This window comes from Melanerpes formicivorus, unplaced genomic scaffold (assembly GCF_026170545.1).
Source record: "Melanerpes formicivorus ecotype bairdi unplaced genomic scaffold, bMelFor1.0.p_v2 SCAF_100, whole genome shotgun sequence".
Lineage (NCBI taxonomy): Eukaryota > Metazoa > Chordata > Aves > Piciformes > Picidae > Melanerpes > Melanerpes formicivorus.
Window position 1 is genome coordinate 1,874,520 of NW_027142452.1, and position 24,909 is coordinate 1,899,428.

General features: G+C 48.2%; 1 protein-coding gene across 7 annotated transcripts in view; it reads right to left on the reverse strand.

The window, feature by feature from the left end:
- Nucleotides 1–24,909, reverse strand: part of TANC2 (tetratricopeptide repeat, ankyrin repeat and coiled-coil containing 2) — a 296,571-nt gene that overhangs the window by 264,143 nt on the left and 7,519 nt on the right. Inside the window, exon 1 of one of the 7 annotated variants that reach the window (XM_068166405.1) lies at nt 10,157–10,218. The exons of the other annotated variants lie outside the window; for them this stretch is intronic. The gene's annotated coding sequence lies outside the window, so the exon portion shown is untranslated. Of the gene's footprint in view, nt 1–10,156; nt 10,219–24,909 lie in introns of those variants that run through there. 7 annotated transcript variants of the gene reach the window in all.

Below are 24,909 nucleotides of genomic sequence, written 5' to 3' on the forward strand. Positions count from 1 at the left end.
CACCTCCCTGGACAACCCATTCCAGGGCTTCACCACTCTCACAGTGAAGAACTTCCAACTATATTCTATGAAGGAAAACTGTGACTTAACAGAAGTGGATATTTCACTTAAAGACCCTTCTCCAGACCTTCCAACAAGAGAACACACACATGACTTAAGTACCTGAAGGAAAGGGCATGTTTATATTTCTTTTATCTTTTGTGGTAGTATAAAAGTGCTGTTTAAAATGGGCCTGACTACTTAAGACAATGTTTAAACTAGAGGCAGTTATAAATGAAGCCATTGTATGAGCACACTTGAAATTACAGCATCTAGGTAGCTTCAAAAGAATTCAGTGTTGCACTACCAAGCTCTGCTTCATCCTGTTCTTGTTAGCTAACAACTTGGAGGTTTCCGATTTCATCCTGCAATGGGCAGTGAAAATGTAGATAGGCTTAAAGCTCTGGTATCAAGAACTGCAGTGCCTCAGCTTCCTGCAAGGGAGAGCTGAAAACCCTCAGAGATTTTTTTCCTAACTGGTGAAATCAGCTAAATTAAAGCAAACTGTTCCGGGTCCAAAAAGAACTAAAGCCATGAGAAACTGCTATGAGAAATGCCCGAGGATAGGCTGAGGGAGCCGGGGCTGTTCAGCCTAGAGAAGACTCCTGGGGGCATTTCAGAGATGCCTTCTAATACCTGAAGAGATCCTACAGGAAGGCTGGAGAGGGACTTTTCATAAGGGTATTGAACAACAGGACAAGGGAATGGTTTTAAGCTGAGGGATAGTAGGTTTGGACTGGATATTAGGAAGAAGTTCTTCAGCATGAGTGTGGTGGGACTCTGGAATAGGTTGCTCAAGGACATTGTGGTTGCTCCCTCCCTGGAGGTGTTTAAGGCCAGGCTGGATGAGGCTTTAAGCAACCTGGCCTAGTAGAAGTTGTCTCTGCCAAACCATTCTGTGGCTCTATGATATGAAATACTCCTCCTACCCTTTCTCTTCCACTTGGTCCATCCATTCTGTTACAGCGAGCCAAGTGAAGAAGAGTGGCAGTGAGGCTGAGCTTTAGGCACTCTTCTGAGTCTCTCTAGCACTGCAATGCTTGGGGACACTGCTCTCTCTTACTCTGACAAAGGAAATGCTCCATCCATGACTCATGAATACAGCCAAGAGAATACAAAAAGTGGGTATCAAAGCCCAAAGAGAACACAGCAGAGTCAAACACAGCAGCACTGGCCTGGGTCTATTTTGAGACAAGGTGTCCACTCCCTCCTCCCTTTAGCCTTAATAAAACTTCCCACGAAAGGGTGAGATTTCCTCACAAACTTGCACAACTATAAAAAGAATTTGATTTTTTTTAAGCTCCTCTTTATACTCTGTCATATGGAGGAAATCTAAATGCCTTCTGGAGACAGAATGTGTGCTTCCCCCTGCATTTGGAACGTGAATGATTACAGCTGCCACGGATGACACAGAGCAATTCCGTCAGCCTGCATCGAGGCAGACCCCCAAGTCCTGTCCATTTCCAACTCAAACCCTTGTCCTTAAAGAGAGTGTGCACGAGTAAAGAGAACAGGAAGAAACAGCAAATAATTGGTTTGCTTTCCTCCTGAAGCCTACAGCATCCAAACACTCCAAGAACTGGAAAGATCAATCACTAACACAACAAAGGGCACACAACAAACACAAGAAAGGGCAACAAAGTTGGTGAGGGGCTTGGAACACAGCCCTGTGAGGAGAGGCTGAGGGAGCTGGGGCTGCTTAGCCTGGAGGAGACTCAGGGGTGACCTTATTGCTCTCTACAACTACCTGAAGGGAGGTTGTAGACAGGCAGAGGTTGGTCTCTTCTCCCAGGCAGCCAGCACCAGAACAAGAGGACACAGTCTCAGGCTGCGCCAGGGGAGGTTTAGGCTGGAGGTGAGGAGGAAGTTTTACACAGAGAGAGTGATTGCCCATTGGAATGTGCTGCCTGGGGAGGTGGTGGAGTCACCATCACTGGAGGTGTTCAGGAGGAGACTTGACAGGGTGCTTGGTGCCATGGGTTAGTTGATTAGGTGGTGTTGGGTGATAGGTTGGACACAATGATCTTGAAGGTCTCTTCCAACCTGGTTTATTCTATTCTAAGTAACAGAAACCTACCCAAACTTGTTTGCTCTCTACAGACATTAGGTAGAATTGCTGTTGAAAGCAGGGAGAGCTAAGTCCTACCCTCACTTACATTCTCTCCTGTGGTACCCTCACTACTCACAATGTAACCCTGATTTGGAAGAAGGAACAGAAGTGTTACACCAAGGGTCCAAAGGTTCTCTTTGTAAAGAGGCTTCTGTGTGGGGATTCCACAGCAGTACCTGCATACTACAGCCAGAATCAGATTCATATAGAATGGGTTGGGTTGGAAAGCACCTTGAAGATCATCTAGTTCCAGCTCCCCTACATGGGCAGGTACACCCCTCATGACCATTGCCCCTCATCCTATCACTACAAGCCCTTTGTACAAACTCCCTCTCCAGCTCTACTGTAGCCTCCTTCAGGTACTGGAAGGCTGCTCTAAGGTCTCCCTGGAGCCTTCTCTTCTCAAGGCTGAACAGCCCCAGCACCCTCAGCCTGTATCTGTAAGAGAGGCTCTCCAGTCCTCTTACCTTCATGGCCCTCTTCTGGACCCACTCCAGCCGTTCCATGTCCTTTGTGCGCTGGGGACCCCAGAACTGACACAGTGCTATAGGTGGGGTGTCAGCAGAGCAGAGGGGCAGAATCTCCTCCCTGTATTGCTGCTCTCCCTGCTTTGGATGCAGCCCAGCATGCAGTTGCCTTCTGAGCTGCCAACACATTGCCAGCTCATGATGAGTTTTTCATGCCCTGACACCCCAAAGTCCTTCTCCCCAGACTGATGGATACAGACACCTCATACACAGACACCACTCCCACCCAAACTCTCTATTCCAGCGCTGGGAGAATTCAGGGCTTGAGGAGCCCTCTCCCCTTTGGTGTACATTTCCACTTCTTTTGTTTTAGGATTACAAAGCAACATCTTCTCCTCCCAGCTGCAGGCAGCAAAGCCCCAGCCTCTGATTCACCTTCATTACACTCTAGAACAATGGCTATTAAGGAAGAGTAGTCTGAAATTTCCCCAGGCAAGTTTTGCAGGACAAACATTACTGTATTTTCTATAGCTCATCTTGATGTCAGAAATCTCTCCTCTTGTATTACCATCCCTAGCAGGAAGCTTTTTTTCTTTAACAAGAATGAGTCTGGAAAGCAAAAAAGAGTTTAACGTTCAGAGTGCTGTAGCTAGATTGGATTATCTTAAATCTAAATTGGGTATGGCTATCACATTTGCCAAAGTTTACTGCTTCTAAAGCAAAGGAATACAAACAATACTGCAGAAACCACTTCAGAACATTCTTACCCCAAGCCCAAAAAAAGGCAAATTTCCTCAGCTACCACAGAAAGCTCTTTCATGTTGTATAAACACACACCAGGAGAGTGAAGGAGGAAGAGCTCTGCTGCTGGCTTCGGGAACTTGCTATTAAGGCAACATTCATAATCCCAACTGCCCAGTTCTGGGATAGCTTCATTTAACATCTTAGCCTGTTAAGATCACAAGACCCATGGACAAATCCCTCATTAACCCATGAGTGAAGCAACTCCCTGGCTCAGGAAGGCCTCCCAGGAATGTGGGCAAGTCAAGGAGATGAACACATCCCCCGAACAATCACAGGGCACTGGCACGAGTCTAGGTTCAGCAAGTGATTTAAAGGGTGTATTGCTGGCGAGGATTTAAGGGGTGTCTGCAGAAGTGAGACACACACACATGGGCTTTGTCAGCCTTGCACTTGAAATCTGCCCTTAATTAAGGTATTGGGGTGCTGGAGCAGGTCCAAGGCAACTGAGGTGGTGAAGGATCTAGAGAACAGGTCTTGTGAGGAGCAGCTGAGGGAGCTGGGGGTGTTCAGCCTGGAGGAAAGGAGGCTGAGGGGAGACCTGGCTCTCTGCAACTACCTGAGAGGAGGCTGAAGCCAGGTGAGGGTTGGTCTCTTCTCCCAGGTAACGAGTGACAGGACAAGATGAAGTGGCCTCAAGTTGCACCAGAGAAGCTTTAGAGGAGAATAGAATAGACCAGGTTGGAAGAGACCTTCAAGATCATCGCGTCCAACCTACCAACTAATCCAAGCCACCTATAAAGGACACTGCTGCCCACTGCAGGCTTGAAGCCATGACCCTGAGATTAAGAGTCCCATGCTCTACCAACTGAACTAACCGCACGAGGAAAGATTTCCTCCCCAGAAGGGTTGTCAAGTCCCGACCCAGGCTCCCCAGCCCAGTGGTGGAGTCACCATCCCTGGAGCAGTTTAAAAGATGCAGAGATGTGGTCCTGGGGGCCATGGCTTAGCACCACACGTGGTAGAGTTAGGGCAAGGATGGACTTGATGGTTTTCAAAGTCTTTTCCAACCAAAACAATTCTGTGATTAATTTACTGGCTTTTAAAACACATCTCTCCTCTGCAGCACAGTGCCTGTTTACTCAAGCACTACTCTTCTACAGATGCAGTTCCCCACCTCTGGTCATCCTTGTTGCCTTCTCTGTCTTCTCCAGCTCTAACATCTCTCTTAGAAAATGAACAGAGCAAACTTTGCAGTCTTCAAGACGTGGCTGCTCCTCAGATCTCCAGGTTGGCTCTGCGATGCTTTGCTTCATTCGCTGTTGCCTTCCTTTTAATCCCTAACATTGCACATGGAGCTTGTTTGGATTTTAAAGCTGCCAAGCACTGAGCTGAGGTTTTCAGAGCTCTGTTAATCATAATCCCAAGATTCTCTAAGGACTGGTAAGTCAGTTTAGGAGCAGAATTTCCTGGATTCGTTTTCCTCACACGTGCACCGCTCACACTTATCTGCACCGCGTTCCACTTGCTGTTATCAAACAGTAATTAAAGACTTCAGGTCCTTCTGCAGCCCTTCAGTCATGCCTGGCTTTTACTGTGGCAGTGGTGAGGACCATTACCCCCAGCCTACTTCGTGTCTGAGTCCATTAACTGGGGTGATCCTCAGCACAGGGCCTGCTGCCAAATTCTACAGGTGCCATCCCTCTGCTGTGACAGCTGAGCATTTACTTCCATGCTCATTTTTCTCTTGCCCTATTATTCTCCATGACAGGACACACTCTCCCATGCTGTACCTGCTGTGGTTTTCAAAATGCCTCTGGATTAAGCTCTTCTGAAAATCCAAGAGAATTATATCAACTGGATTGTCTCCTCCATGATTTGCTGGCCCCTTCAGCAGAAATTCCTGTGGTTCAAAGCAGAAACTCAGACATTAGGAAGTCATTTTCGACACCGAGAAGAAATTCTTCCCCATGAGGGTGGTGAAGCACTGGAACAGGCTGCCCAGAGAAGTTGTAAAGGCACCAAACCTGGAAGTGTTCAAGAGGGGATTGGATGTGGCACTTGGTGCCATGGTCTAGTCATGGGGTCTGTGGTGACAGGTTGGACTTGGTGATCTTTGAGGTCTCTTCCAACCTTGGTGGATACTGTGAAAGGCAAGTTGGATAGGACCTTGAGCAGTCTGCTCTAGTAGGTGATGTCCCTGCCCATGGCAGGGGGGGTTGAAATAGATGATCTTTAAGGTCCCTTCCAACCCAAACCATTCTATGGTATAACATAATCCTTCTGCCTTCTTTTCTGCTTGGTCCATCCATGCTGTTAGAGAGCCAAGCAAGGCACAGTGATGCTGTGGTACAAGCACTCCGAGTCTCTCCAGCACTGCAATGCTTGAGGATGCTGTTTCTCTAACTCTGAGAAAGGAAGTGCTCTATCCATTACTTTTAAGGTTGCTTCCAACCCAAGCCATCCTGTGACACCATACTGCTCTTAGCACTGCCAGTGCTGCATGGAAATCAGGCTCTCAAGTGTCACAGATGGGTGTGCCAGAGACTGTTTTCTGCAGAGGAAACCCCACCACAACAGAACTCTTCCACACCAAGCTTCACTTCAAACACAAATGCAGATTTCTCTTAAACTCAAGCAATCACATCATTGAAATGTCTTCCAATAATTGGAAAGGCATAAAAGTCACTCTGAGGAAGATGTCTGGCTTCAGTTTATTTCTAAGACCAAGTCATTTCAGATGAAACAAACCACTGAGCCACTGCAGCACACCTCCAGAACAACCGATAGGCAGCTCAGAAATTCCTTTAAGGTGAAAGCACCACAATAAAGAGGCAAAACTCAGGAAAGCTGCCAACTAAGAAATCATTTCTCTCCTCTATAAAGTCCAGGCAGTTATGGTTATAATAAATAAAGGCTGCAGAAAGCAAACTCTTCCTCCTCCCAGTTCACTCTGCAGAGCTGGTAGGCCCATGTTTGCCTTTGGTCTTCCGGCTATAGTCAGTCTGTTTCCTCAGCTGCTCTCCCAGCCCCTTGCAGCAGATATCCACACAGCAAGAAAGCACCAGGGGAAAACCACAACATCTCCACCAAGCCAACACTGAACCTAAAGTTATTCTTTCAGTTTCAAGCTGAGGTACCTCCTGTTAAAAGCTTACTCCGCTCACAAGAGACTTGTTGCATATCTATGACTTGTAATGCACTAACACACTGGGGCACAAACAGTCAGGTCTCATTGCAGCCCCTGTGCTCAGCTTCCAAGACAGACATGGATCACTTCACTTGCATCAGAACAAAGAGGCTTCCTGACACATTTCATCTTTAAAAGGTGAACCCTCGATGTTTCCACAGTCTGAAGTGCTGCTCAGGCACAGGCCAAAGGGTATTCCTGAACACCAGTTGCTGACAGTCCTTATGCAATGTTCCCTGGCAGTTCAGAGTGATGCCAGTTGATTCACAGAGGCATAGAATGGTTCAGGTTGGAAGGGACCTCAAAGACCATCTAGTTCCAACCCCCTGCCACGGGCAGGGACACCTCCCACTAGCCCAGGTTGCTCAAGGCCTCATCCAACCTGTCTTTAAATATATCCAGGGAGGAGGCATCCACAACCTCCCCGGGCAGCCTATTCCAGAGTCTCACCATCCTCCTACTGAAGAACTTACCCCTAAGATCCAGCCTAACCCTACTCTCCCTCAGCCTCAAACCATTAGTCCTGCCTCTTGACACTCTTATGAAAAGTCCCTCTCCCGACCCTCCCTCCCAAAGCATCCTTGCAGACACTATCTGTGTAAGAAAAGCAACATTTTAAACAGCTTCCAAAAGCTCTAATGCAATGCACAGTGGAGAATAGCTTTTCTTTGACTTCCTTGCTTGTTTCAGAAGTGTTGCTGCCAGAGAATCTAACAAATTCTTCCCACTCTCTGTTTTTCAAGGTGCAATTAAATGTTGCTACTTTCTCTTTAATGTGATCTGTTATCTGGCATAACTATCTGCATGAAGCCATTTCCATCCATCTGCAGCTGAGGTTTGTCATCATACATTAGCAGAGGAATCCTCCCCAGATCCTAGAACACACATTTTTTCATGTTGAATATCAGCTTCAAAAGAGTAACATAAGATGCTTGATGTTTCAGACATGCAGAAGACAAGCTTGGAAACGACCCAGCTTTGTGCACACCAAGAAGGAAAAGTTTCATTAGCAGCACAGCACAGTCCATGAGGCTGCTTGGAACAGCACAGGGGATGGAGACAACAGAGCTTTAATACAAGAGGTGTGTATTATCTCTCTGGCTGGAGACAAAGAAGTCATTCTTCAGCACAACAGCTCTGACCACACTGCCAAAACCAGTACAAAAGATAACTCCTGAATTACTTCTGCTTGTGTCAGAAGGGGTTCAGATGCTAGAATGGTTTAGGATGGAAGGGACCTTGAAGATCAGCTAGTTCCAACCTCCCTGCCATGGGCAGGGACACCTCCCACCATCCAGCCTGGCCTTGAACACCTCCAGGGAGGGGACATCCACAACCTCCCTGGGCAACCTGTGCCAGTGTCTTACCACCCTCACTGGCAAGAATTTCTTCCTCATCTCCAGTCTAATTTTCTCTACACAGTTGTGAATAATGTATCAATGTGCAAAAAAAGTGAGAGATCTGGTGTTAGTTTCAGGTCATGGGACAGCAAAGAACTAGATCTGTAACTTGAAATCCTTCTGGAAAGCAACCACTACTACCCAATCACTACTCCATGACTCTCCCACATCAATGAATAAGATCTGTCACCAGGTTCAGGAAAAAAATCTCTTCACAGGTCATTTACTGCTACAAACTCCATGTACTCTAAGCACTCATGGAGTCACAGAACGGTTTGGGTTGGAAGGGACAGCTGAGGTCACCCAGTCCAAACCCCTTGCTGTAAGCAGAGACATCCTCCACTACATCAGGTTGCTCAGAGCCTAGTTAAGCCTCACCAGGGACAGGGCCTCAAATACCTCCCTGAGCAATCTGCTGCAGGGTTCCACCCCTCTTACAGTGCAGAACTTGTTCCTAACATCCAATCTAAATCTCCTCTGATTTCAAACCCTCGCCCCTCGTCCTACCACTACAGGCCTTTGCAAACAGTCCCTCTCCATCCTTGCAGTCCCTCACATCATCCCTGGCAGTGAAGCTGAACATTTCCCTCACACAGGCAGGATTAAAATAACTACACCACTGAAATCATTTAAACAGGAGAAGGCAAGGAATGGACTTCAGTACTGTTAGAATAGCCCTTCCTTCCCATTCTACAATTGCAATTACAGTGTCAGTATCACCAAGGCTGGAAGAGACCTCGAGGATCATCCAGTCCAAGCTGTCACCACAGACCTCATGACTAAACCATGGCACCAAGTACCACATCCAATCCCCTCTTGAACACCTCCAGGGATGGGGACTCCACCACCTCCCTGGGCAGCACATTCCAATGACCAATGACTCTCAGTGAAGATCTTTCTCCTCACCTCCAGCCTAAACCTCCCCTGGCACAGCTTGAGACTGTGTCCTCTTGTTCTCGTGCTGCTTGCCTGGGAGAAGAGACCAACCCCCTCCTGGCTACAACCACCTTTTAGGTAGCTGTAGAGGACAATGAGGTCTCCCCTGAGCCTCCTCTTCTCCAGGCTAAGCAACCCCAGCTCCCTCAGCCTCTCCTCACAGGGCTGTGCTCAAGGCCTCTCCCCAGCCTTGTTGCCCTTCTCTGGACACCTTCAAGTCTCTCAATGTCCTTCTTAAACTGAGGGGCCCAGAACTGGACACAGGACTCAAGGTGCAGCCTAACCAATGCAGAGCACAGGGCACAATGACTTCCCTGCTCCTGCTGGCCACACTATTCCTAATGCAGCCCAGGATGCCATTGGCCCTCTTGGCTTGCACAGAATTATTTGTGCCTGGGTGTACTTTATTAGCTTGCATGAATGCCTTCTGTAGAAAACTCCAGCAGCAATCAGAGAGACTGATGGTTAACACTAAAGGGCAATTTACTACATTCCACACTGCCATCTGAGAAGGGCTTTTAGTCCTCCCTAAAAGTGCCCTTGCAACATTTCTCCAAGTCTAGAGAGAAATCTGACTTGTGGCTCTAATGACATAAACAGATATACACATACACAACTTTAAACAAAGCAAGTAGTGTTGGGGGGGTTGCTAGGAAAAGGGAAATCATCTCAAATTCTACATTAAAGTTTGGAATCAGCTGAGTCACCAAGTCTCAGATCTTTACACAGGAATCTATAAATAACTTGGTAAATTTAGAACAACTTGAAAAAGAAAATAGAGTCAGGGAAGATTTACCAGCTTCTGAATATAGAGCTAACCATCCCATGTGTGAAAATGCACTGAAAGGGCAGTAGAAGTGCATGAAAAATGCACTAAAAATGCACATGGCCTACAGGATCTTTACTACCAGGCTGCCTACTGAAGTAACTCCACACTGCAGTTCCATCTTGAGCTTGTCTGCCTTGCAGATGGAAGAAATGCACCTGTACTGTCAGCTGATACTCAGCTGGAGCAAACACACAAACACAACCCTTACTATGCCTCAAAGGCCTCAGTCCCAGCAGCATCCTAACAAACTGCTCCCCTCCCCCCTGCCCCACCTGCACAGTGCTGATAGAAAAGCTCATTACAAGAAGATTAAATAACAGGGGCAATGTTTTTCCTCACATTTGAGCATGAAAATCATTGGGTTGAACACTCTGAATCCCAGCTCTCCTGAAAGAGTAATCAATATGCATTTAAGGAGAGAAAAGCACCTTGACACTCACCCACCTTTGAGCAAGCAGTGACCACCAGTGCACTCATGGAGTCATAGAATGGTTTGGGTTGGAAGGGATGGCTGAAGGTCATCCAGGCCAAACCTCTTCTGTCCCAAAGGATGTTGACTGCCCTTTGGAGTAGCACAGACAGAAATGTGTCAAAATCCTGTTTGACTTCTAAGCCACTCAACCAACTCTGTCCTAATCCTCTGATAAGCTTTTGTTATCTCTAACCTCTTCATTAGGAGTCTGGTAGCCCTTTTCATACAAGCTCTTCAAACACATTACTGATGTCCCCCACTTTGCAGTTACTCCTCCCACCAGCCTATCCACACAGTGATGATGTGCAGCTATCTCAGGAAGTACATTTACACATTCAGGAACACCTTGGTGCCCTCTGGTCCCTCAATTTCATCTCCACTAATTTAGTTCTCCTCCAGTCAATACTTTATTTGCACATCTTCCTTCGTGCTCAGAATTCACAGGACAGTTTTGAGAACCATAACAGGAAGGAGGAAGTTACTAGACCTTGAGCCAGCAGTGTGCCCAGGGGGCCAAGAAGGCCAAGGGCATCAGGAACAGTGTGGCCAGCAGGAGCAGGGAAGTCACTGTGCCCTGTGCTCAGCACTGCTGAGGCCACACCTTGAGTCCTGTGTCCAGTTCTGAGCCCCTCAGATTAGGAAAGATGTCCAGAGAAGGGCAACAAAGCTGGGGAGGGGTCTGGAGCACAGCCCTGTGAGGAGAGGCTGAGGGAGCTGGGGTTGCTTAGCCTGCAGAAGAGGAGGCTCAGGGGAGACCTTCTTGCTCTCTCCAACTCCCTGAACGGAGGTTGTAGCCAGGTGGGGGTTGGTCTCTTCTCCCAGGCAAGCAGCACCAGAACAAGAGGACACAGTCTCAAGCTGTGCCAGGGGAGATTTAGGCTGGAGGAGAAAGTTCTTCCCAGAAAGAGTAACTGGCCATTGGAATGTGCTGCCCAGGGAGGTGGTGGAGTCACTCCCAGCTGGAGAAAAGAATCATAGAAAGGTTTGGGTTGGAAGACACATCCAAATGTCATCTAATGGAACCTCCCTGGCAGTGAGCTGGGACATCCTCCACTAGATGAGGTTGCTCAGAGCCTTGTCAAACCTGACCTTAGTTTTCTCCAGGGATAGGGCCTCAGCTACCTCCCTGGGCAAAACTGCATTGCTCTTCTCTACTGGCACCACAGGCAGATGCAGGTTCAGCACAAGGTGCCCTGCAGACCCAGGCTCAGCACAACGTGCCCTGCATCTCACAAGGCCAGGTTATCAGGGGGCATGGGGAAAGATGGAGATGGCCATCCTAGGGAAGGATTTTACTAAAGGCACAGAACAGAAGTCAGAGCTCCAAGAAAGCAGATCCCTCTGGAATGGGGATGCCAAACAGGCAACTTCTGGGGAGACCACAGCTGTTCCTGACTGTCCTTTCCACCACTAGCTGCATGGAGACCTGCTGAGGGCAACGCTGCTTTGCAGTGCAACCCCACAAACAGCAAAGACACTGCTCCAAGCCTCCCAGTCTTGCTCACCAGCTAAGATCGGTGTCTCCCTCGAAGAACTCCTCAGTGTGGCCCTGGGCAGCCTGATCGACTTGGAGATGTCACTGCCAACTGCAGGGGGTTTGGACAAGAGGACCTTTGAGGCTCCCTTCCAACCCAGTGCAATCTGTGGATGAACAACTTCCCATCCACTCACTGATTGTCTCAAGACCAGCTAGAAACACTTTGCCATGACTGCTTTGGCCTCCTCTGGGGGCTTTTTTGATGCTGTAAAAGCCCAGAGCAAGCTTTCCAGATGGATGGAAAGGAGAAGTGGGAAGGCATGTGTGTGTGTGTGAACATTCACTTAAGCCCTTCCCAGTACTAATGAGACGGACCACGAAAGCCACCTGAGCAGGGAACGGCGAGGGGACTGCACTGCACAGGAAAGGTTTCACCTGTGAGCAGAGGAGAAATCAATGGTGTTTGTGAAGCAGATCCTGCTCAAGCCCCTGCTGGAAACCAGCACACAGCTCATGCTACACTCCAGGGATGAGAGATCAATTTCTGGCCCTGCTACTCAAACTCAACAATGCTGCAAAGATAAAACAACAGCAGGATGAGAGGGGGAGGGAGAAGGAAGAGGAAGAGCACAAATAAAGGACGGAAAACCAACCTGATGTTCCTATAATGAGTAATATGCAGGAGCTCGCCTCTGATATCTATACCAGAGGTAAACACAACCCCAGCAGAAAAACAAACACAACACATTTGGGAAAAATAGCTGGTTCCTCTCCAGCCCTTCTTAGACTACTTCCAGAGGACTTCACATTTCTGCCCTAAACACAACCAGCGCAACCCTGCGAGCGAGCTGCGAACAGCAGCAAGATAAAAGCCATTTCCTAGAGGAAAACCCTGAGCCCACAGAGGTACACAAACAACACAGCATCAGACCTGCAGACTTCTTACTTTCAGCTAAAAAGCACCCAGCTGTAAATATTGAACCTTTCAATCACACCAGGCCCATCAGACATGTAAACGGAGTGATTAATATTTTAAGTGGGTTTCTTAGTTGGAAGAAGCTCAAGGAAAAAAAAAAGAGGATAAAAATCAAATGTTACACAAATATTTGCAGTTTCACTCAGCATTTCTGATTGGTTTGATTTAAAGAAGTCAATCAGTTCAAGTCCCATTAGCACAAGCAGTTGAGATGCAACAACTCTTGACACCAGAAATGAATGTGAAGGAATGCCACAGATTCACAGAATGGTTTGGGTCGGAAGGGACCTTAAAAACCATCACCTCCCACTACAGCAATGTGCTCAGGGACCCATCCAACCTGGCCTTCAACAGCTCCAGGGAGGGGGGCATCCATGACCTCCCTGGGCAACCTGTGCCAGTGTCTCACCACCCTCACTGGAATTTCTTCCTAATCCAATCTCAATCTCCCCTCTCCCAGCTGAAAGCCTTTGCCCCTCGTCCTGTCACTCCTTGTCAAAAGTCCCTCCCCAGCTCTCCTGCAGCCCCCTTCAGGTACTGGAAGGCTGCTCTGAAGTTTCCCTAGAGTCTTCTCAAGGCTGCACAGCCCCAACCCTCTCAAGTCCGTGCCCATAGTGGAGGTGCTCCAGCCCTCTGATCATCTTCCTGGCCTCCTCTGGACCTGCTCCAGCAGTCTGATGTCCCTCTTATGTCAACTCTGCCTTATACAAGAGAGCACAGGCACATCAAATCATGGAATTGTTTAGGCTGTGGGCTCTTGTTAGTTATATTTTAATGATGTGTTACAGAGCATCTTCAAAATACCCTCAAAAAAGATCCTCCTCCATAACAACTACGTACTTCCTTTGAATGATCTGAAATAAGTCCAGGCTGAGCCTGAACTTTCCTTCCTACACAAACACTCTAGAAAACTGGGAAATGATCTTACTTGCTTTAATGTATACAAGCACATAATACATCAAGCTAGAAGCCAGAGAAACTCGCCAAACACAAAGATGTCTCCAAGATTACTTCACATACAACTTTAATATATGTTACTAGGGGCTGATCTTTTAAGCTCTTCTCAGTTTGGTTCAACCACATCACAGAATCACCACATCACCAAATTGCAGGGGGCTGGAAGGGACCTCTGAAGATCAAGCCCAACCCCCTGCCAAGCCATGTTCAGCTAAAAGGTGGTCACACAAGAACATATCCAAGCAGGTCATGAATGTTTTCAGAGGTGGGGACTCCACCACCTCTCTGGGCAGCCTGCTCCAGTACCCTCAAAGTAAGGAATCATAGAATCAATAAGGTTGGCAAAGACCTCAGAAATCATCAAGACCTCCTGACTAACTAAACCATGGCTCCAAGTGCCACATCCAATCCCTTTTTGAACACCTCCAGGGATGGGGATTCCACCACCTCCCTGGGCAGCACATTCCAATGGCCAACAACTCCTTCTGTGAAGAACTTTCTCCTCACCTTGAGCCTAAACTTCCCCTGGCACAGCTTGAGACTGTGTCCTCTTGTTCTGGTGCTGCTTGCCTGGCAGAAGACACCAACCTCCACCTGGCTACAACCTCCCTTCAGGTAGTTGCAGAGAGGAAGTTCTTCCTCATGTTTAGATGGAACTTATGTTCAAGTTTGTGTCTTGTCGCTGGGCACCACAGAAAAAAAGCCTGGTCCCAGCCTCCTGACACTCACCTTTGAAGTGTTGATCAGCACTGAGGAGATCCCCCCCTCAGTCTGCTCTTTTGCAGCTTAAAACCCACAATTCTCTCAGTATTTCCTCCCAAGCAAGACGTTCTAGTGTCCTGTCACCTCTGCAGGCCTTTTCTGCACCCTCCCAAGCACATTCCTGCCCTTCTTGAACTGGACACAGTACTCCAGATGTGACCTCACCAGGGCAGAGTAGAGGGGGAATGGCACATCTGTGACTCCACACCCCAAAGTGTCACAGCCAGACCCTGTGCCCTTGCATGGAGATAGACATGGCTGCAGACTTTATTCCTCCTGTTGTGCATGAAACATGGAACATTCTTTTGGATCACTTTAATCAGGGCTGAAAGTGCTAACTTCCAGGTTTAGCATTTAGAAGCATTTTTATGTGGTCAAATAAACTGCTGGGAACCAGCTCCAATAGGAAGAAGAAAACAAACACCCATGAACAAATGTCAGCTCCGTTGCCATTTCATGCTGGGGTCACAGCAACTATCAGAAAAACCAAAACCATTTGGAAGTTTAGCCCAGCTTTGGGAAATTGCTCAGACAAATCCAGCCTTGACAGTCAGGAAAGAAGTACTTTGCTGCAGCCTTGCTTTTCTCAGCCATGGTTTCAAGGAGATTTGGGATTTTCTAACAACATACATGAACCCAAAAGGATTGTTTCCTCCAGAGGAGATGGCTGGGAAAGGCAAACAAATGGGAGACTTCATGAAAAGCTATTCCTTTACACAGAGCTCCTTTAAAGTTCTGAAGGGGATCACACATAGAAATATTCATCCAAATTAGCTGCAAGAGTCTGATGTGCTTCCTGACAATAATAAATGGCAAATGGCAAAGCACATCATGGAATGGTTGGAGTTGGAAGGGACCTCCAAAGGTCATCCAGTCCAACCCCCCTGCAGTCAGCAGGGACATCCTCCACTACATCAGGCTGCTCAGAGCCTTGTCAAACCTGACCTTGAATATCTCCAGGGATGGGGCCTCAATTACCTCCCTAGGCAACCTGCTCCAGTGTTTCACCACCCTCATGGTGCTGAACTTGTTCCTAACATCCAACCCAAATCCCTTCTCTCATTTCAAACCATTGCCCCTTATCCTACCACTGCAGGCCTTTGGAAATAGTCCTTCTGCAGCCCTCTTGTACCTCCCCTTCAGGTACTGGAAGGCTGCTCTAAGATCTCCCCAGAGCCTTCCTCTCCCCAGGCTGAACACCCCCATCTCCCTCTTAAGGGAAGTGTTCCACCCCCCGATTATCTTCAGGGCCCTCCAGAGACCCACTCCATCAGGTCCATGTCTGTTGTCAAAAGGAAACACTTAATACAGTTTTTCATGGGATTGTGAGCCACTGTTTCTGCTCCTGAACCGCAGCTCACAGAGGCTCACCCCAGAGCCTGTTCTCCACCAGCTGACCCCCATGCACTACACAATCTCTTTTATCACATCCTGCAGCTCACACCAGAGCCAGCCCCACGCCAGCATTTCTTCCCTGTAACATTAATATTTATTCCCATTTTCTTGTAAAACTTTATCTAGAAATCAGCCAGCCAACAGCTTGTCACACTTGAGGCTGGCTTTCCCCCTCTCTCCCCCCACAGAGATCCACAAAGAGCCTGAAATCAGAATATGGAATAGCAGGACAGCTGCCAGCAGACTTCCTGTGCTCCCAGCCTGCAGCATATGGACAAACTCTTAATACAATGCAGAGAGAACTTCTTGAATGTAAGCAGGCAGGGCCAGCTTCATCCAGCAGCTCAGCACCAGAGTCTGGACTAGGAGGACAGAACAGAACAGACTGGAAGAGACCTTCAAGATCACTGAGTCCAACCTATCATCCAACACCACCTAATCAACTAACCCATGGCACCAAGCACCCCATCCAGTCTCCTCCTAAACACCTCCAGGGATGGGGACTCCACCACCTCCCTGGGCAGCACATTCCAATGGGCAATCACTCTGTCTGTGTAAAACTTCCTCCTGACCTCCAGCCTAAACCTCCCCTGGCACAGCCTGAGACTGTGTCCTCTTGTTCTGGTGCTGGCTGCCTGGGAGAAGAGACCAACCTCTGCCTGTCTACAACCTCCCTTCAGGTAGTTGTAGAGAGCAATGAGGTCACCCCTGAGTCTCCTCTTCTCCAGGCTAAGCAACCCCAGCTCCCTCAGCCTCTCCTCACAGGGCTGTGCTCCAAGCCCCTCACCAACTTTGTTGCCCTTCTCCGGACACGCTCCAGTCTGCCACCAGATACAAATCAGGATTCACAGCACAGACATTTGAGAAGCACAGCTCTAGGCTGCCCAAATTGCCAACCTGCACTCAGGCTGATGCACCAGCTGCAAGAACACAGGTGGCAGCATATGAATCAGGTAAGGATGAATCCCCTGTGTGCCAGTCAGCTCTACTACATCCCCAGCTAAATAGGTAATAACACAACAAGATGTGCTCTGTGTGACCAAAGAAAACCAAGCCAAACCATACTCATGTCAAACAGTACTGTAAAGAGAGACCTGTCAGTTGGAAGATCATAGAATGGGAGGGGTTGGAAAGGCCCTCTGGAGATTATCAAGTCCAACCCCCCTGCCACAGCAGACTCACCCAGGGCAGGTCACAGCAACACCTCCAGGTGGGTTTTGAAAGTCTCCACAGACTAAGAGTGTAAGATGGTCAAACTGCTAAGGGGGTCCAGAGGAGGCCACAAAGATGATCAGAGGGATACAGCTTCAGGCTTCAAGAGTTGAGGCTGTTCAGCCTGGGACAAAGAAAGCACCAGGGAGACCTTAGAGTGGCCTTCCAGTAGCTGAAGGGGGCTGCAGGAGAGCTGGGAAGGGTCTGTAATGACAGGATGAGGGCAATGGCTTTGAGCTGGAAATGAAGAGATTTAGACTGGAGATTAGGAAGAAATTCTTTACAGTGAGGGTAGTGAGACTCTGGAACAGGTTGCCCAAGGCGGTTGTGGATGCATTCAAGGCCAGGCTGGATGAGGCCATGAGCAACCTGGGCTGGTGGGAGGTGTCCCTGCCCATGGCAGGGGGGTTGGCACTGGAAGATCTTTAAGGTCTCTTCCAACCCAAAGCATTCTATGAATCTGTAAAACTATTTCCAGCTTGGTAGACATTAAACAGCCACATTCAAGTGCTTACTGAATAACATTCATTAACTCACTGTAAAATCTGCCCATGTACCTCCCACCTTCAATGCTGGTCTCCATTTCCAAAGATCAAAACCACAGCAACCCAAGAGGAAAAAAAATAACTCGGTGCAAGGACTACAAACACATTCAGCAGACTCAGACCAAGGCTTTATTGACTACATTTGTTAGGTAGTCTTAGTGCTATTTACAACAGGCAGAAGCAGTAAAAAAGCCCACAAAGAAGTAAGAGTCTAATGCAAAGCTTATCTACTTTAGGAGGATCCCTGCAGTTAGAGCTATGCCAGGAGGGGAAAGAAAAGGTACTGGCAAAGTCCCCTCTCAGAGAGGCACAGCATGCTGACAGAAGAGCTGCTACCCAAACAGCTGAACAACAACAGCGTCTTTGAAAGCTATCTGTGAGTGTGCAGGAGTTTTGCCCACTCTGATACAAAGTACCTTCGGGCTCCGAGCAAGTCTGCAAGGGGAGCCCAGATCCAAACCAAGCCACAACGTTACAGCCCCCTCTCACTTGCCCCTGCCCTGCGCGCCTGCCGATGCCACTGAGCTTGGATCACTTCCCACGAGGATGCTTTCCAGGGCCTTGCCTTGCCAGTTTCCCTGTACCTATTCTGTTGACCATTCTTTGTCTTCTGAATGAACTGCAAAATTCATCTGCTCACATTTTAAGTCTCCAATTTTCAAGGTCCTTCTCGTTCTAATCCTTTCTCCTCTCGCTGCAGCCTCCCTGAGAGCTGATGTCACCGCAGGTTTTAGTGGTGCACTCTCAATTCTGTCATCCAGGTTACTAAGCAACCTGCTAACCAGCCTCACATCCACTCTGCAGCAGTTCTGATTATGCTATGTCCAACTTTTCAGACAAAAAACCCCATCAGAGGCTGTACCAGAAGTGCTACCAAAAGCAAGATGGGAAATGTCTCACCTAGTGACAAAATGGACAGCCGGGCAGAGGCCAACAGGATGGCATTCAACAAGCCCAAGTGCCAGGGGCTGCACTTTGGCCACAACAGCCCCATGCAGAGCTACAGGCTGGGGTCAGAGTGGCTGAGAGCTGCCAAACAGAGAGGGACCTGGGGGTGCTGATTGACAGCTGCCTGAACATGAGCCAGCAGTGTGCCCAAGTGGCCAAGAGGGCCAAGGGCATCCTGGCCTGCATCAGGAATAGCGTGGCCAGCAGGAGCAGGGAAGTCATTGTGCCCCTGGACTCTGCATTGGTTAGGCCACACCTGGAGTCCTGTGTCCAGTTCTGGGCCCCTCAGTTTAAGAAGGACATTGAGAGACTTGAAGGTGTCCAGAGAAGGGCAACAAAGCTGGGGAGGGGTCTGGAGCACAGCCCTGTGAGGAGAGGCTGAGGGAGCTGGGGTTGCTTAGCCTGAAGATGAGGAGACTCAGGGGAGACCTTCTTGCTCTCTACAACTCCCTGAAGGGAGGTTGTAGCCAGGTGGGGGTTGGTCTCTTCTCCCAGGCAAGCAGCACCAGAACAAGAGGACACAGTCTCAAGCTGTGTCAGGGGAAGTTTAGGCTGGAGGTGAGGAGAAAGTTCTTCACCAAGAGAGTCATTGGTCATTGGGATGTGCTGCCTGGGGAGGTGGTGGAGTCCCCATCCCTGCAGGTGTTCAAGAGGGGATTGGATGTGGCACTTGGTGCTATGGTTTAGTCATGGGGTCTGTGGTGACAGGTTGGATGTGATGATCCTCGAGGTCTTTTCCAACCTTGGCAATACTGTGGTACTGTAAAATCTCTCATTGTCCTCCAGGAGCTAACAGTGACTTGTTCCAGACTAGTCAGTAATGCCAATGGGTGAGGAACTGAGATCTTCCAGTCCCCATTTGGCAAAGTCAACCCCCAAGCCTTAATACCCAGTCCACCATTCCCTCTCTTAAAATCACTCCTCAGTTTCAAGCTTGCCTGCACTACCCAAGCTGAGCCTTACATAACACCAGAAAAAGCCACCCTTTTTTTAGTGCCTAGGAGATGGTCTAGCAGGCATCACAGCCCATATTCCCCTGACTTACTCCCCTCACACTTGCTCCCAAATGCCAGCAGCTAAAACCTCAGCACAGACCCCCAGGACTGAAAATACTTCTCAGGCCTGCAAAAATAAACACTCACATCTCCTTCCCTTTGGAAACGTACACTGATTTAGAACTACACCATTTGGCTTGTGATCACAACTTGTAACTGGCAAGAACTCCCACTGTTATTACTTTTTGGGATAACTGCTACCCACATAGTACCAGATGGTAGATTCCACCTCTGCTGAGGAGGTGGAGGAGCACTGCCTGCTGTCAGCATTGCATTCTCTGTATTTGAAATCAAGACAGAGAGAATATTACCAGTCTGAAGAGAAAGCAGGTGGGCATATGTAGCTCCATTACAGTTGGAGCCTTCAAAGAGCACTATTCCTTTCTTTAATGATGCCTGGGCCATTAAATCCTCAAGACACACAAAAAGGCAAGAGGTGCCTTGACATGCATGCAAGTATTAACCAAAGGCTGCTGCTCACAGAGACTTCCAGCAAACACTAACACCCTTAGCTCTGAAGCTGAGAATCTCACACTAATAACTGCCATGGAACAGCAGAAAATTGAGGTGGGGTCCTCTAATCAAGCCTTCCCTTGAAAATTAAATAGGAAGCCATCATCTGAGAGGAAAAATTCCCCACAGACTTAGCAAATGGGAGATTTCTGCCTTCCTAATTGAAATTAGCTTTTAAACTACCATCACTTAGAACTGCAAAAGCTGCTAGAAAAGAGAGTATCATCAGACCCCAACTTAAGCAACTATAGAGAGTAACAGATTAAGTGGCAAAAAGCTGGATGCACAGCTGCTGAACCTTTGCAAATACCCTCAAAAACAAAGTCACATGAAGAGCACTGTGGCCTGCGAGCTTGGGGCAAGCCAGCGAAACCCACAAGCACAAACACTTGGATCACTCAAATGACTGCATCCACTCACAGCTGCACCCCTCCACAGGCTGTTTTACAACTCTAAGCCCAACCCACATTTCCTTTAGGCTCTCTTCTCCAAGCATCACTTCTGAAATCTATCTTTACAGTATTTCACTTTGGTTTTCCTTCCCCCCCCCCCCCCCCGAACCCTTCCACCATCTACTCCATAAAATCTCTGAAGGACAGAAAGTTGTTTGTCTGTTTGGCCACTAATCTCCCCTTTCTTCTGCAGCCCTCACAAGCAACAGCCTGCCTTAAGCCTATCCCAATTATCTGCTCAGGGACTGACCCTTACGTTCACAGACATGCACTAACCACTGAGGAGAAAAGACAAGGCATGGAGCTCAAGATCTGCAGGATATTAAGGGAGCCTAGAGGAAGAGGAGTGGGCACAGGGGCCTTATGCCTGAAAGGACATCACTGTTTTGACCAACTCAAACTGCAACCCCCAGCCCCCCAGCGACTCCCCACACCCTGCTGAACTACAGAACACGGAGGCTTTAACGCTGGCATCTGCCAGCATTAAAAACCATGTACCTCATTTCCACAGAAGTACTGAGTGTCTTTATCTTCTACTTATCAGGCCTCTTCAAATCATTATCTGGAACATTACGAGCTCCCTACTACCAAAAAATAGTTTCTGGACACAGACTGATCCCACAGGACAGAGTGGGAGATAAGGCAAGAGGGAAAATGCTCTGTTATTAAAGAGGTAAAATACCCACACCTGGCTGCTCACTGCACTCTGGCTGCATGCTGTTCCTCTCCTTTCTAATAATATTTTTTCATTAAAGAAAGACTAACTTTATGGGATCACAGCCCATGGAGAGAAGATGGCAAAAGCTCTTTTTTATTGATGGCAAAAGGCGCCACTAGAATCTGCTGTGCCGCACTAGTGGAACAGAACTGAACTGTTAACTCCACCAGCTTAGCATCACCAGCAGTAAATACCTTCAGGAGGAAGGCAGTAAAATGGAGTTATTCTCTGTAATTTACCCCAGACATCTGGTTCAGCAGGGCTGAGAGACCAGCAGCTTTCAGGAGAGTGATGAAGAGAGCAAGAATCTACAGCTGGGTGACACACAGACAGGTAAAGCTACTCCAAAGAGTGATAAAAGACAAGCTTGTGTTTGTTTGCTTCCCTGAAACAGGAAAGCAAATAAACCTCCCTTAAACAACTGCAGAAAGAATCTAAATCCTCTAACATTTCTACCTCTAGATACTCAATAAGGAAGCCACTCAACTCACATTTGTTTCTCCTCACAAGCTGCTCCCTATTTCCCTTGCATTTTTACCTCAATTTCATTAGAAATCATAGAATGGTTGGAGTTGGAAGGGACCTCCAAAGGTCATCCAGTCCAACCCCCCTGCAGTCAGCAGAGACATCCTCCACTACATCAGGCTGCTCAGAGCCTTGTCAAACCTGACCTTGAATATCTCCAGGGATGGGGCCTCAACTACCTCCCTGGGCAAGCTGCTCCAGTGGTTCACCAACCTCACAGTGCAGAACTTGTTCCCAACATCCAACCTAAATCTCCTCTTCTCTCATTTCAAACCATTGCCCCTCATCCTATCACTGCAGGCCTTTGGAAATAGTCCTCCTGCAGCCCTCTCGTAGCTCCCCTCAGGTACTGGAAGGCCTAAGGTCCCCCCCAGAGTCTTCACTGCTGCAGGCTCAACACCCCCAGCTCCCTCAGCCTGTCCTCACAGAGGAGATGCTCCAGCCCTCTGATCATTTTTGTGATCCTCCTCTGGACCCACTCCATCAGGTCTATGTCCTTCCTGAGCTGATGGCTCCAAAGCTGGCCACTCTGGAACTGAACCATCACAAGATTCTTCAGCCCACTGAAAATGCAGAGCATGACAGGAGAGCCCATAGGTACAGCTGACCAGTATTTAAGCCAGCCAATAAAACACTGACCACAGGATCTAGCTCAATCAGCTTAACACCCTGCAATTCAAGGATGGAAAATGCACCTGGCAAGGAACCTCAGCTTACCATCAAGGTGACCAGCAGGCAACAGAAGAGACCATAATTGTTTCCAGGCTAAGGATATTAAGACACTTTGAAGAGCTTCAGTTAATGCTTTTCAGCCACTGGAATCAATGCCCAACTGCTTTCTGGAACCACAAACACTGTAAATATTCACACTCCTGTTCTGAAGAGAGATTGCACATTGCCTTTCATTTTGATGCACTGAATGGTTTCTCCTTGTCAAATGCCTACAGCAAATTCTCATCCAGACTAAGAAAGGAGCCCAAATTTTTCAGACAGGTCTGAAAGAAGGGGGAGAACCATTTTATAAACAAGCCTCCCCCATTAGGCATCCCAAGACTACAAATTGCAGCACTGATGTTTCCCATTCACTGCTTTACAAGAGCATTTTGCTTTAAGAAGACTCTGAGCACAGAAAAATTGCAGCAATCTGCCAAAATATTATCCTACCTGCCCTGGAACTCATACAGACATGAAGGGAAACATGAAATAAACACCCAAAATATTTAAAAGGAGGGAAGTGAATAGAATAGAAAAGAATAGAATAGAGCAGACCAGGTTGGAAAAGACCTTCGAGATCATCGCATCCAACCCAGCAACCAATCCAACACCACCTAATCAACTAACCCATGGCACCAAGCACCCCATCAAGTCTCCTCCTGAACACCTCCAGGGATGGGGACTCCACCACCTCTCTGGGCAGCACATTCCAATGGGCAGTCACTCTCTCTGTGTAGAATTTCTTCCTAACATCCAACCTAAACCTCCCCTGGCACAGCCTGAGACTGTGTCCTCTTGATCTGGGGCTGCTTGCCTGGGAGAAGAGACCAACCCCCACCTGGCTACAACCTCCCTTCAGGTAGTTGGAGAGAACAATAAGGTCACCCCTGAGTCTCCTCTTCTCCAGGCTAAGCAAGCCCAGCTCCCTCAGCCTCTCCTCACAGGGCTGTGTTCCAGACCCCTCCCCAGCTTTGTTGCCCTTCTCTGGACACCTTCCAGCAGCTCAACATCTTTCCTAAACTGAGGGGCCCAGAACTGGACACAGGACTCAAGGTGTGGCCTAACCAGTGCAGTGTACAGGGGCAGAATGACCTCCCTGCTCCTGCTGGCCACACTCTTCCTGATGCAGGCCAGGATGCCATTGGCCCTCCTGGCTGCCTGGGCACACTGCAGGCTCATGTTCAGCCTACCATCAACCAGCACCCCCAGGTCCCTCTCTGCCTGGCTGCTCTCAGCCACTCTGACCCCATCCTGTAGCACTGCCTGGGGTTGTTGTGGCCAATGTGCAGAACCTGGCACTTGACTGTGTTCAATCTCCTGCCCTTGGACTCTGCCCATCTGTCCAGCCTGGCAGGGTCCCTCTGCAGAGCCTCTCTACCCTCCAGCAGATCAACTCCTGCCCCCAGCTTGGTGTCATCTGCAAACTTACTGCTGATGGACTCAATGTCCTCATCCAGATCATCAATGAAGATGTTAAAGAGCACCGGGCCCAGCACTGATCCTTGGGGCACACCACTGGTGCCTGGCTGCCAGCTGGCTGTGGCACCAGGAAGCTGGATGTGGACCAGGAAGGCCTCCTATCCTGAAACACAAGTTAACCATCTCTTTTCTCACCCTCACTAGGTAATAGCAAATCCCCAGTGTGGCTGGTATTGCAGATATGAATACACCTGCCCCAAATACTTCCTTCATTAATGAGATCATTACAACTCTGGAATTTAAGATCACAATTCAACCATAATTAGCAATTCAAGGTGATGCAAGCAAAAACCAGACAACAGAAGTGACCAGTAGAGTGAGGGACTGCATGGAAAACCAGACATTTACCCTACCCACTGTGATGTGGGGAATCCTAGCTCAAGCAAATCCCATATTTCATTCCTGACAATATCCCCCATAGATCCAGGTGAAAGATGCTGGTCATCTTTTTAGCTGCACGTCTTGAATGTGTTTACACAAGCTTCAGGTTGTAAGCATTACACAATGGAGCTCTGCAGTGGCACTGATCTCTGAAAACAGAGTCATCTGTTTCAGTGGCCAAAAAAAATCCCCAGAAGTTAGGGGAAACAGGATGTGAAGACAAATAAGTCATCATGACAACCAAATCTCTGGTGTCTTACATGCAACCTGCTCTAAACTGAATGATCACCATCTTCCAGATGAAAAAGCTTGAGCGAAGAGAAGCAAGAATGCTCATCTGCATCCTTGCCAGCTGTGGCAAGGCTTGGATGGAGGAAGATGTACATTTGTGATTTGCATACACTCAGAGCTCAGCACAGGAACAAACACAGCTTTGAGCTTCCCCTGCTTTCAGCGGCATAATAAGGTCAGAAACCCTCATCAGATGACTTCTCAGTAACTTAGGAGAAGTGGGGCAACATGAATGGAGCTGCTTGTGGTGCAGAAAGAATGAAGTGTTATATGTTCACAGTGTATGTATGAATTATCCTGTCTTGTTAAGGACAAGCAAACAATT